The 8,692-nt window shown below is 37.9% G+C and overlaps 1 protein-coding gene across 7 annotated transcripts in view; it reads left to right on the top strand.

The window, feature by feature from the left end:
- Positions 1 to 8,692, top strand: part of LOC125258832 (ovoinhibitor-like) — a 301,375-nt gene that overhangs the window by 222,226 nt on the left and 70,457 nt on the right. The gene's annotated exons all lie outside the window — the stretch shown is intronic.

Below are 8,692 nucleotides of genomic sequence, written 5' to 3'. Positions count from 1 at the left end.
AACCGTAGATCTGCTCCACGATGATTTAGATATGGTGGAGAAAACAAGTATGACCACAAGATGTCGCAGTGTTAAATGCGCACTGTGTTAAAAGCTTCGAGTAATTAACCATTTTTTGGCACAATTTGATGCAAGCCTCAAATGCTTCAGAAAGCCTCGGTTTCCCATCACTAGAAAAATTTACTGTTTCCTAGAAGTAAACAACTGTAGTTTAGGCAGTAAGTAAGCAGCAACGCTGAGAATATAGTTACCTTTATGGAATAATCCACTAATGTGCTGAGATACAATGTGAACTAAAATTCTCAGTTGCACGTGCAATCGCGCATTGTCTGTGAAACTCATTAATATTCACGTAAGCTCCGCCTTCGGAAACCGAAAATCTCGTAACACCTGTCCGCTCCCATATTCTTCTCCACCCATTAAACAGGTTAATCTCCATCCTTGAGCTCCAGAGAGGTTCAGCTGGAGGTAAATTGGAGCAAGCACTACTTGTGTTCAGAGGTGGATACACGGTACTGAAATAAATAGGCGGATCATTTCATCAGTTTTAGTGAGTTCACTCTCAAGTCAGGAACAATGTTTGCACGTGGAGTCATCATCCTTCTCTGTGTCCTAGGTGAGTAATATCATGATTTCATTCACTATATCTGATATTAGGATCATTTGTCATGTGAGATTTCACCTTTGCTAAAGTAGGACAAATAAAAAAACTGTAAATTTAACACTGGAGTCGGGAAACGCACCGGCGCGTTTTGCAGGATTTTTTTCACATTGAAGCAAAACAGACTTAAAATACTATAATATATCAATTGAAACTATAGAGTGTCTTTTATTTGTGTAGCCTACAGAGTAAAAACACAATGTTGTTCTTTTTGTAAAATAAAGAGAACCTCTGAACGAAGACCAATCTGATAGTTCTTAGTAAATGAAGTGTAACTTGGTGAATACTAATGACACAAATGAGACTTTTGTCTAAAGAAATGCCTGTTCTTCATTGAGTCATTTGTGGATGAAAGGTGCACAGAGCGCCCTCCGGCTGCAAGTATGAATTGAAAACACAGTATCCAGCGCCCATAGTGATGACAATAAATATTACTCCTCTGTATAGAAAATTGACAAACATATATGAATCCATCAATATTTCTCCAAATGTGCATGCTTTTAAGCTAAAAGTCTATATGAAATGCCATAGAGGTAACATGAATGTTCAGACACTTTGAATCACAGAAATGCATTATATTTTAAAGTATATTAAAAAGGAAAACTGTTATTTTAAACTAGTAATATTTCACAGTATTGCTGTTTTCTGTATTTTAATATATAGCATGATGAGCATGACTTCTTTTTAAAACATTATAATAGTAATGTGTCCAATCTTTTGACTGGTACTGTAATTTAAACTATAATTGGCCTATACAATTTTCTTCACATGAAGTGCAATAATACATGCATGCATGAGATCACAAATCATGTTTTTTTTTTTTTGTTTGTTTTTTTGTCAAGAGTGGACATTATATTAAAATTAATACAGCTGATATGATCCTGTTATCAGAGGGTTTGTCTACCTGACTGAAAGGGCTCATTATGCAGGTCATTATGTGGTTCTTTGTCTTCTCATGTGTGAATCACAGCATTATTCATGAAGATTAACACCTCCACGCATACTGTTTCATTACAAAATTTAAATCAATATATTGTTTGATATGAACGAGTAGGCAGGATAATTTTTACATTTTGAAGCATAAATTCTAAACAATGCAAAACGGCAAGTTTGTGTGTCATTTCCTCTTGCCATATCATGATAAACTTTAATCCTTGTTTTTCCTTCTTGACACAAACAGTGGCCGTATCTGATGGAGAGAGAGAGGTGAGTAAATAAAGACTGTAGAATTACTTCATTACTACATCCATGTTCAAATAACTCAATGTTGTTTTCTTTATGTGACCAGCCTGAACCTGAGCTTATCGTGTGCCCGATGGACTATTCACCCATGTGTGGATCTGATGGAGAAACATACGGCAATGAATGCGAACTGTGTGTTGCCATCAAGTGAGTTCAAACAAAGTACTGTAGGTTTAAAAGCAGTTTAAAGTCCCTTTCAAACTTAAATTTTCACTTTATTCTCTTTTTTTTTTTTTTAGGGAATCAGGAACTGAAATCTCTATCATGAAGCAAAGCAGATGCGATGAAGATCTGCAGGAGTGACACAGTGAATTTACACACAGTGAATTTCACGCTCAATTCATTAAATATTTGGCACTCAAACAGCACGCTTACACAGCACACCGTGAACACAGGGAAGGCGCATTTCTTCATTCATTTAACCCCCAACTTCCCTCTCTTACCCGTTGCCCATCATAAAACAAACAATTCACGAACACATAAATAAATGAATATAAGTTAAAAGCACTTCCCTCTCCCAAGGTCAAGGAGACCCATCCGTAGGGGATAAAGCAGAGCACGGGCAACTCGTGTCATCCGCCGGGGACCGTCCCTTCACAATAAGGAGGCGGCGCTTAAGTCACAAGTCCATTCATAAAACAGTCAATCCGTTTCCGCAGCAACCTCCCATCAGCCGTATCGGAGTTGGGCGACACGTGGCACCAGCAACCAGTGTGCTGAGGCAGTTGACACTAAGTAAATTCCCCCCTCTGCCTCCACTCTCTAATATTAAAGACAGCTAGCTAACTACCTATCTTCATCTCTGTGGGGCCTGTTGCCTCCGAGAGACAACCAAACGTACCCCACTAGTCACCGCTTTGTGCGCTCCTCCACAGGTGTATCCCATCAAAACAGTCACGTGATTGTCCAATGACGATACAGTACAGGCCTACATCATATCAAAATGAACAAGAATTTAAGAACAATACCATAGATATATCTAAGTCCTCAGACATATTTATACAGGTTTATTTCAGTTGTTACAGGCAGTGATGTAATTAATGATAACTACTAATAAAATACCAAGTTTAAAAATGTCGCAAAGATGTGGCGAGGTGGCAACGGCTGGACGGTGACTGGGGAGGAGATGGCAGAAGGAAGTGACAAATCAGGAAGTGAGATGGGATTCGAAGAAGATGGCGGGGGAGATAGTCGTGTATGGAATGTAGTACGGTCGAGAAAACGGGAAAAAAAAGGAAAATGAAACATCAAATATGGATGAAACACACAGTGAGCAAAGTGTTATTGTAACAGCAAGGCAGGAAGAGGAACATAAAGTGATCGTAAAATTATCTGAAGAAGGGGCGACGTTTGGTGAGTGGAATAAAAGCAATTAACAAGTTGCTGGGTGAGGTCAAAAATGCTAAGGTCAGAAAGTGCAGAAAGAAAAAGCCTTGCAAATGAATAAAATAGATAAAACGAGAGTGCAATGTTCGTTGATTGAGTACAAAAAAGTGAATCGAGGAGTCATTACAGGAATACCTACAGATGTATCAGAAGAACAAATGAAAGACAATATGACAGGAGCAAAAGTACTGGAAGTAAAACGTCTTACAACAACCTGAAATGGGGAGAGATGCAATAGCCTGTCTGTTATGGTTAAGTTTGATGAAACAAAACTTCCTGGTAAGGTGTTCATAGGATACATGAGATATGAGGTGAGGCCATATATTCCTCCACCACTGAGGTGTTTTAAGTGCCAAAAATATGGTCATGTAGCAGCAATATGTAAAGGCAAACAGAGATGTGGCAGATGTGCAGGCGAACACGAGTACGGGAAGTGTGGAGAAGGAGTAAAGCTCAAATGCTGCAATTGTGGAGGAGAGCATAGTTCAGCTTATCATGGCTGCGAGGCCAGCAAAAGGGCTGTGGAAGTACAACGAGTGAAGGCATTACAAGGAATTACATATGCGGAAGCAGTGGAGACAGTGTCTAGAGAAAAGATTGTTTATAAACCAGCAAACAATGAAACTAAAGATAGACCCTGCGGGAACTGTGAAAAGCTTGTGGCAAAGAAAGACATGCAAATTTTGAGTAAGAATGAATTTGTGTTGTTCATGGTTGAGGTGATAAATTGCTCAGCACAGACAGAAAGGAAAACTGGAAAGATCAAAATAATAGTTAAAGCAGTGGAAAAATATCTTGGTGTTAAAGGGCTCAGCTGTGAAGTAGTGGAAGAAATGTTAACTGCAGGAATTTCTAACTCTCAGTCATGGGCTGGTGGATCTTCATGATTTTAGTTTATATTGCAGTGGAATGCCAGTAGTCTTATAGCTAATGGGCAAGAGTTCAAAAGGTTTGTTCTTGATTTACCAGATAAACCTCATGTAATATGTGTACAAGAGACGTGGTTGAAACCACTATTAGATTTTGTGATTCCTGGATATTCTGCAATCAGAAATGGTGGAGGGGTGGCATGACAAATTATAACTTGATCAGTAAAGGAAAAGAACATGAATCTGTTGTAGTCAAAATATGGACAGGAAAAGATAATATAATGATAGTAAATTTTTATAATCCATGTAATAAATTGAGTACTGAAATTCTGAATACAGTATGTGGGATGATACAAGAGAAAATAGTATGGTGTGGGGATTTTAATGCACACAGTACACTATGGGGGAGTAGGAATACAGATGCAAATGGATCAATAATAGAAGAATTTATAGATAATAAAAATCTGGTATGTATTAATGACAGAAAGGGCACAAGGTATAGTAGTTCGCATAACAGAGAAAGTGTTATTGATTTGACAATAATGTCAACTGAAATTGCTGGAATCAGCACATGGGAGGTTTTAAATCAGTCAACGATAGGTAGTGATCATTATCCAATAATAACCAGGATTGGAGTAGAGATACTGTATATCAGGATAATGAAATGAGAACACCAAGGTGGAAGTTGGATAAAGCTGATTGGCAGTCGTTTCAAATGCTGAGTGAAGTTAAGTGTGTAGATTCATTAAATAAAAATATAACAGAAGTGGAAGAAATGAATGATAGTGTAGTTTCAGCCATTATAGAAGCAGCTGAAGAAACAATTCCAAAAAAGGCAGGAAGTAAACTGAAAAAATGTGTGCCATAGTGGGATGAGAATTGTAGTGCAGTAATTAAGAAGAGAAATAAAATGTTTAAACAGCTTAATCCACCATACACTAGAAACTTTGATTAATTATACAAGGGCACAAGCAGTAGTTAGATCAGCTAAACATGCATATTGGAGACAATTCTGTAATACAATTGGAAGAGAAACTCAGCTGTCAAATATATGGAGAACAATTAGGAAAATGAGTGGAATAAGAAATAATGTGGATATACCAGTGTTATGTAATAACAATAAAAAATGCAATTAGTAATGCAGAAAAAGAAGAACTTTCAGCCATTTACTCTATTTGAGTTAAAAAGAGCTATATTAAACACGCGACAGGGAAAGATGGTATATGCTATAGCATGTTAGGCCATATGGAAGATGTCACACTTGGGTTAATATTAAGACTGTTTATATGGAATGCAGGAAAACTCCCATTACTATGGAAACAGGCAGTTATAGTCCCAATACTTAAACCTGGCAAAAACCCATCAGATCCAACTAGCTATAGGCCTATAGCATTAACATCACAACTAGGGAAAACTATGGAAAGGATGGTAACAGATAGATTAGATTATTATTTTGAAAGTAAAGGTCTTCTTTCACCGCATCAGTCTGGATTTCGTAAGGGAAGGGGGACAATGGACTCAGTATTATGCCTAGAGTCAGTAATTAGGAAAGCTCAAAGTAATAAAGGAAAAGTGTAATTGCTGTATTTTTTGATATTGAAAAGGCATATGATATCCTGTGGAAGGACGGACTTCTTATTAAACTTAATAAATTAGGAATAAGTGGTAAGATGTATAATGGGGTATTAGATTTCCTGAATAGAAGAACAATTGAAGTTAAAGTACGTGCAGAATATTCAAATAGATATATAGTGGAAAATGGTATCCCACAAGGCAGTGTATGTAGTCCAATACTTTTTAATATTATGATTAATGACATATTTGATCAGGTTGAAGGAAACGTAGGTCAGTCACTTTATGCAGATGATGGGGCACTCTGGGTTAGAGGTCGGAATATAGAATATTTAAGAAAGAAAATGCAAAATGTAATAGGGAAAGTAGAACAGTGGACAAATAAATGGGGATTTAAACTTTCAGTCTCAAAATCACAAGTTAAAACAGTATCACTAAAACTATATGGGCAAGATCTTGAACAGGTTAAGGTTGTAAGATTCTTAGGAATGTTCTTTGATGAGAAGCTGAACTGGTGTCAACACTCAGGAATCCAAAGGAAGAAAAGATAGTTACGCATCTTAGAATAGGTCATGCTGGTTAAAATTTTATATTACATAGAATAGGAAAACACCCCACTGGTCTTTGCAATCACTGCAACACACAAGAGACAGTAAAACACATTTTAATGGATTGTAAAAGATATGAAGAAGAAAGAAAGGAACTAGAAACACAAGTTGGAAAGCAAAATATAACATTAGAAAATCTTCTAGGGAAAACAATGTCTGGAAAAATATTCAGTCTTCTAATGCATTATTTGAAAAATACTGGGTTGAATGAAAGAATTTGATTTGAATATTTAGTTGTTGTTGTTTTTTTCCCCCATCCTTTTTTGTCAAGTTGCTGCCCACACTCCAGTCCAGTAGGTGGTGGTAAATGCACCTTAAGTTGGTTTGCCATCCGGCAATAAAATCAAAAGAAGAAGAAGAAGAAGAAAACATCGCAAAGGAAGAGCACAACGAGCTGAACTCATTGTAGACGATAGATGAAGGTGTTCTGCTGTTACATGAAGTATCTGTCATTGTTACAGACCAACGCACAAATCATGCATACTAATGAAAAATTTAGAGATGGGACGGTTGATACCGGGGCTCCGATGCGGCGACACAGTTTTCAAAGCACTATGGTATGTATCACACACTGTACCGATGCTTGTATCGAAATGACAATATCACATGATTGATGAGGTTTGAAGCTTTGAACATCATGCAGTATCGGAAAGTCGAGACAGCTGGTTTGAAAAGAAATGGCGCTTCAGCTTATGCATAAAAGAAAATGCATTTAATCATGTTTTATTGCTGGGGTCTCAGAGACCCTGAACAGAACATAAGATTTATACAGCTCACTCAAAATATTTTTTAACTACTCATGTCAGTTATGATCACATCATTGTAGGCTATATTGTATATTACTGATCAATATGTGAATCTGTTGACCAGGTTACACATGACACGAGTTGTGGTCTCATTGTCACAAATTAATTTAGATGAGATTACATCTGATTAGATAGAACTGATTCAAGACAAGAGTGATTCAGTATGTCACAGACTTCCGAAGCTTTGGTCACATGCTTTTTCAAACGGTAGATCTGCTCCGTGATGATTTAGATATGGTGGAGAAAACAAGTATGACCACAAGATGTCGCTGTGTTAAATGCGCACTGTGTTAAAAGCTTCTAGTAATTAACCATTTTTTGGCACAATCTGATGAAAGCCTCAAATGCTTCAGAAAGCCTTGGTTTCCCATCACTAGAAAAATTTACTATAGTTTAGGCATAAGTCAGCAGCAACGCTGAGAATATAGTTACTTTTATGGAATAATCCACGAATGTGCTGAGATACAATGTGAACTAAAATTCTTGCACGTGCAATCGTGCATTGTCTGCGAAACTCATTAATATTCACGTAAGCTCCGCCTTCGGAAACCGAAAATCTCCTAACACCTGTCCGCTCCCACATTCCTCTCCACCCATTAAACAGGTTAATCTCCATCCTTGAGCTCCAGAGAGGTTCAGCTCAGTGGTGTAGTATATGCGATACGCAGGTATACACCGTATACCCACTAGGAATAAATCATCAGCCAATAAATCACAAAATATGATTTGTGGTTTGTTTCTTTTGACATGAAACAAAGTCTCATATTTCTCAAAGTCTCAAGTTTTATATTTTGTCCATTTTACTTAGGAATAAAAAAAAACATATACCGTTTTGGCGCTCTTTAATGTGTAACTTAGGCTGCGTTTACACTTGGCATTAATATGCGATCACCGTGATCTGATCAAGCAGATCAGATCATTAGCTAATCAGGACACAGTGCGTTTATATTTGATCACATTAAGTGGCCTCTGTATCTGTATCTTAAGTTTCCCAACATTAATCTTATATGGTAAAAAAAATATTATAAAAAAATATAATTTCATGATTGAAAAGAGCAGGCAAGCATTTGTGTTGTTTGTGTAATATGTAACGGCAGAATCCGAACACTTTGTATTAAAGAAATAAAAGAACGCACATCACATTAAAGAGCATAATTAGAACTAAACAAGTGTAGGATATATGACACCAGATAATGACTTTGTTTACTTCTCTTCTTCTGCTATTCAACCAGTTCTCCAGCCCTCAACCTTGCCTGCTACCCAGCCATCGCTGTCTCTCATCACTCCCTCAGCTCTACACCAGCCTCCTTTCAGTGGCGTGGCTACACCTGGGGCCTGCTGTGAGCCAGCCTCAGGCGATGAGGATCCTGCAGCTCCGCCTCTGGCCTCAGGTCACGTCGTTACACCTAGACTCATCGTCCTGACTCCTCCGCCTCTGCTCCTTCCATCCTTGTCTACAGCAGTGACCATCAAGCGTTCGGCTCCACTGGACTCCCTCGGTCCTGCGACTCCGCCTGGGTCACACATCGCCATCACATCGCCACGGAC

The sequence above is a fragment of the Megalobrama amblycephala genome, linkage group LG23 (genome assembly GCF_018812025.1).
Source record: "Megalobrama amblycephala isolate DHTTF-2021 linkage group LG23, ASM1881202v1, whole genome shotgun sequence".
Taxonomy (NCBI): Eukaryota; Metazoa; Chordata; class Actinopteri; order Cypriniformes; family Xenocyprididae; genus Megalobrama; species Megalobrama amblycephala.
The sequence above is the reverse complement of the archived record's forward strand: the minus strand, read 5'-3'. Positions and strand labels throughout refer to the sequence as shown.